The sequence below is a fragment of the Coenobita brevimanus genome, chromosome 27 (genome assembly GCF_032717465.1).
Source record: "Coenobita brevimanus isolate Jiangsu-jjx chromosome 27, ASM3271746v2, whole genome shotgun sequence".
Taxonomy (NCBI): domain Eukaryota; kingdom Metazoa; phylum Arthropoda; class Malacostraca; order Decapoda; family Coenobitidae; genus Coenobita; species Coenobita brevimanus.
In genome coordinates this window covers 8,301,124-8,307,123 of record NC_136980.1, presented here as the reverse complement: position 1 = coordinate 8,307,123, position 6,000 = coordinate 8,301,124, and positions in this window count along the sequence as shown.

Here is a 6,000-nt window from a genome sequence, read left to right as displayed (position 1 = left end):
ACTTTACCCACACAATCCTTGACCCAACTGATCCATACTGTCTTGTGCTCTTCTTCCATCTTTTACTCACAACTATACATACTCCTTCCTTTGCCCTCTCATTCTCACCTGCTGCACATATACCCCATCCATACTCCCATTCTCTCACACTTTCTCCTCTCCATTTTGTTTCAGTAATTCCACATACTGTACATCCACTTTCGCACCCTCAAGCACCTGGACAATCTCTCTTTCACCTCATCATTCGCTCCCCTTACATTCTACGTTCCGATAACCACGTCCTTTGTCAGGTCCTTGGTCGTCATCGTTTGGTCAGTCCTTGTCCGAGGCTTATTGTTTGTTTATTTAGTTAGTTGTTTTCCGGGGAGGGGCACTAACCCTCCGCCAACCCTTTTAGTCGCCTTTTACGACAAGCAGGGATACTGGGGGAGTATTCTTGAAAAAAAGACCCTACCCCCAGGGGGTACCTTATTGTGGTAAACACGAAATGTGCTATGCTCGTGGGTTCCCGTCATTGTTTCTCATTAAGTCAAATTTAGTTTTAAACTCGTTTAAGTTTTTATACTGGACGATCTCTTTATCTAGACTGTTCCACAGGTCTGTACTTCTATAAGGAAAGCTATATTTCTTGATATCCTTCAAGCAGCTTGACTTCTTCAATTTCATTCCGTGTCCTCTTGTTGCTCTCTTATCCCATATAAAGAGATCTTCTCGATCAATTTTATCTACTCCTATCATGGTCCTGAACACTGCAATCAATTCATGTCTCCCCTCTTTCTCCTTTCCTCTAAGGAAGGCAGATCCAACTTTTCCAGCCTCTCTCTGTATGACAGATCTGCCAGACTGGGGACAATCTTGGTTGCTCTTCTTTGTAATCTCTCAATCTTGTTCATATCTTTCTGTGTGGAGTCCACACTACTGCTGCATATTCTAACCTGGGGTGGATCATGGCCACTATAAATTTTTTCATCATCTCCTCATCCATGTAATGAAATGCTACTCTTGTGTTAGTCAAGAGTCTATACGTCTCTGTAACTGTCTTGTTAATATGTTTTTCAGGTGACCAACTATTTTGGACCAGCACTCCCAAGTCTTTCTCATCTCTCGTTTTTGTGATTTATTCGTTACCCGACAAATAACTCAAATGTGATGGCCTCCTGATACTTTTACCCATTTCCAATATTTTACATTTCTTTACATTAAATTTCATTTCCCACATCCGGCTCCAATCATGTATCCTATTCAGATCCTCCTGCAGCATTTTACAATCCTCGTCAACCTCTATCTTCCTCAAGATCTTTACATCATCAGCAAACAGACTTGCATAACTGTTCACTCCATCTAGCATATCATTTACGTAAATCAGGAACATTACTGGCGCCAACATCGAGCCTTGAGGGACTCCACATGTTACTTCCCTCCATCCAGACATCCTATCCTTTATTACTATCCTCATTTGTCTGTCTCCCAGAAAGTCTCTCATCCATTCCAGGAGTTTCCCCTTCAGTCCTCCTATATATTCTAGTTTCCACATTAGTCTCTTATGAGGTACCTTGTCGAAGCGAAGGCCCTCTCTAAGTACACACAATCCACCCAACCATCTCTCTCCTGTACCGCGTCAATCGCTCTTGAGTAAAAGCTAAACAAGTTGGAAACATATGACCTTCCACTTCTGAATCCAAACTGACATTTAGCCAAAATATTCATGTCTTCCAGGTATTTTATCCATCTGTCTTTCAGGGTTCTCTCACACAATTTTGCGACCATGCTGGTCAGAGACATTGGTCTATAATTCAGGGGCTCTTCCCTGTTTCCTCCCTTATAAATTGGTACCACATTTGCCATCCTCCAATCTTGAGGCACTTTCCCCTCTTCCAGAGAACACAGAATTAAACTGTGAATTTTATCTGCCAGTTGTTCTCTGCATTCCTTCAGTACCCAATTAGAAATTCCATCAGGTCCTGGGGCTTTTCATACATCTTGAGTTTCCAGTAATCTGTACACTTCCTGTACCTCCACTTTTATATCTTTTATCACCTGTACATTTCTAATCACTCCCTCTCCATCCACAAACTCCTTTTCATTAGTGAAAACCGATTGGAAACATTTGTTCATTATTTCAGCTTGCACTGCTGCATTTTTATTGATGTGTGTGTGTGTGTGTGTGTGTGTGTGTGTGTGTGTGTGTGTGTGTGTGTGTGTGTGTGTGTGTGTGTGTAATTTATTCACCTGGTCGGTCAGGATCACATGATGGTTTTGTGATCATCAGCTTTTTACCCTTCTGGAAGAGAGTTCAGAGCTCATATAGTGTGATCTAAGGGCAAAGCCTTGACCTTCACACACCCATCCCTTTGCCCAAGGGGAACAGTGACCACCCACTTCGTCAATGAAACTTTTCAGGTCCCGAGCAAGGCGCAAACCCGTCTTAGCAGATTCTAGGTGACAGCATTACCACTGAGCTGGCAAGCGGTGTGTGTGTGTGTGTGTGTGTGTGTGTGTGTGTGTGTGTGTGTGTGTGTGTGTGTGTGTGTGTGTGTGTGTGTGTGTGTGTGTGTGTGTGTGTGTGTGTGTGTGTGTGTGTGTGTGTGTGTGTGTGTGTGTGTGTGTGTGTGTGTGTGTGTGTGTGTGTGTGTGTGTGTGTGTGTGTTCGCGCGCACTCATGTGCACGCACCCCTTGGCCTCAACCATAACCCCATTGAACCCATGTTATAATCATCATGGTATCCAATGAGTCATTACCCAATCCACTTTGCATAGCATAACGCTGTTCTGTGTGGGTTTGGATGTACTGAACTACATTCCTCTGTACAAAGTGTTCCAATTTGATCCCCTGTCAGTTCCCAAGCCTCATCAAACTCAGTACCTCTCTTGAACATACTGTACATTGAATGAATTTTGTACAGAGGAGTGCATGACAAGTCTTTGGCATCCCTTTTTTAATTTGACAGTCACTGGCCTGACTCTGTCTGACAGGTAATTTTGAAGCTACATGTGGACAGGTGCAGCATGAGGGAGAGCAGGATTCCATGGACTTAAATGGTGAGTAAATGAGTGTGTGTGGCTCATTTCACTGAGCATGATGCTGATTAGTTCTCTGTCCATATATTTATATATATATATATATATATATATATATATATATATATATATATATATATATATATATATATATATATATATATGGCGGGGGACAGGGCGTCTTGGAGGCGATTTGTTTGTGGCCACCCCAAATGGGATTGAGGCGTCTGGCAATATATATATATATATATATATATATATATATATATATATATATATATATATATATATATATATATATATATATATACTGTATAATGTTTTTTTTTTTCTTGCTTTCAGGAACCATACCACCCTATCAGCAGGTCGGGAAAAGAAGTGGGATGTTGAGGAAGAAAAGAAGGGTGATGATGATGCTGATGCCAATGATGATGACAATGACCATATCTACTCATCTTCTCCTTGGTATACTATGCTTCCTTACCTTCAAACTCTCTCTCATATATCTGGTAGAAAAAGGTACACAAAATCTTAGAAACTAGCATCATATTATTGGTAATCAAAACCCATCTAATACTGTACAACGTTATGGGATACAAATACACATACTTCCTGTGCAATATTATCCCTTCCAAACAGTAAGGCTGCTTTCACACGAGCGTTTTTCACCGCGGCGGTTCTTGCCGCACTGTTTAGAAATACATTCAGTCCACTGGGACTATTCAGTGAGGCTGAAGTGGCAAAACAGCCCCCACCAACCGCCTAGATCACTAGACCGCGACGGCAATAAAACTGCCAGGCAGGCTGGGAGCCCGTACATTGCCATGGGTCCGTTCACACAAGCGGTTTTGCCTGCAACAGCAGTTAGATTTCAGTTCCAGGATGGACAATACCCAACCAACTGCACTGCAGTATCAATAGCTGGCATGTGCTATAATCATGCAAATATTTATTTATTTTTTTTTTTTATAACTTCATATTGAAAATGTCCTAGTGTATATAATTACAAAGTTATTAACCCTGTACCTCTGTTTTATGAACACTAATTACTAAAGTACAGAACTGTGTCATGGCATCATCAGCTTTCAGATTTTCATACAAAGTGTAAAATGCACCCTGCAGTGTCGACTACTTTTCAAGGGATGGATCCAGAACAGTTTCTTTTTCTTTCTTTTTTATGACCTTCTTCATTAAATAAACGCACACAACTCTCTGCCTCACGTTCTCCACCATGAAGAGACACTAGTAGACTGACACACACAAACAGAAAGTGATTGAGAAAAACAACAATATACTGTAATTTTAATGGGTGACTGGTGGCGACCATCATCCGCTCACTTGATGTAGTGCTGTCTACTTCTTTCTTAGCCTTTGTCATTCTTTTTCTGTGCCTCCCCTCCTCTCTTCCTATTTCTCGCATCTTTCCTTTCACTTCTTATTGCTTTTCTTTCCTTTACAGGTGGCTTTACATTGAGTGACCTTCAAATGGTTTCCTGTAAGCCAAGAAACCATTTACAATGCTGGGTGGTAACCATATAACCAAACCATACGTGCTCCCTACGTGTGAACAAGTGGGTTGGTGGAGGGTTAGTGCCCCTCCCCTTAAAACAAATAACTCAAAGTCAAATGGCCACCCCTTAAGGGATTATGGTGTCTGGCAATAGATAGATAGATAGATAGACAGACTTTAATTGTAGAGAGGTGAACTGGGAGGAATGGGACTCAGGAGGCAAAGAAGATTTGTGGGGCACTATACTGTTGAATATAACAATGAATAATGTGTTGACAGTGGATCAAAGAAGAGATACAATTCCAAGGCGAGGACACACCAACAAGATAAGATTTACTGATAACCAAAGAACCCGACATAATTCTATCTATCTACTGCCAGACGCCATAATCGCGTAAGGGGTGGCCATTTGACTTTATCTGTTTTACGGGGAGGGGCACTAACACTCCACCAACCCATTTGTTGACACGTAGGGAGCACGTATGGTTTGGTTATAAGGTTACCACCCAGCTTTGTAAATGGTTTCTTGGCTTACAGGAAACCATTTAGCTTGTCACTCAATGTAAAGCCACCCGTAAAGGAAAGAAAAGCAATAAGTGACGGGAAAGATGGGAGAAATAGGAAAAGAGGAGGGTAGGCACGGAAAAAGAATGATAAAGGCTAAGGAAGAAGTAGGCAGCACTACATCAAGTGAGTGGATGATGGTCGCCACCACCTACCGACGTAATTGAATCTTTGAAATATCTGTGTCCTATAGGAAAAAGTGATCATGTGGTCATTGAGTTCCAGATGATTATAGGGAACGTGGTGTCAAGAGACGAGCTTTATAGGCAGGGAAGATACAACTTTAGGAAAGCAAACTTTACAGGATTGAGAAAATTTTTCAAAAATGTGGATTGCAGAAAATTCAGAGAAACAAGAGAGATACAGAGGAAGTGGGATATCTTTTTAGACCTTCATAATGCGGGAGTGGAAAAATATGTGCCAAGAGTAAAGGAGAAAGAAAATAGGAAAAAGGAGTGGTTTAACAGAAGGTGTATGATGCAATAAAAAAAGAAAAGAAAAAAAAAAAAAGAGGTACACTGCATGGAATAACTGGAGAAAGAGAAGTAATGACTGAACAAAGGAAGAATATAAAAGAACTAGAAATGAATATACAAGAATACGTAGAGAGGAAGAAAGGAACTTTGAAAAAGGTATAACAGACAAATGTAAGGATGAACCCAAACTGTTTTATAGATATGTCACTGGGAAATTGAAACAAAAGGAAGGAATCACCAAACTGAAAGTAGATGGAGAGGTCTATAAGCATTTGGCAATGCAAGCTGAAATAATGAACAAATGCTTCCAATCTGTTTTCACAAATGAAAGGGACTTTGTGGAAGGGAAGGGAGTGACTAGAAATATAGTGATAAAAGATATAAAAGTGGAAGTACAGGAAGTGTATTAATTACTGGAAACTCAAAATGTAA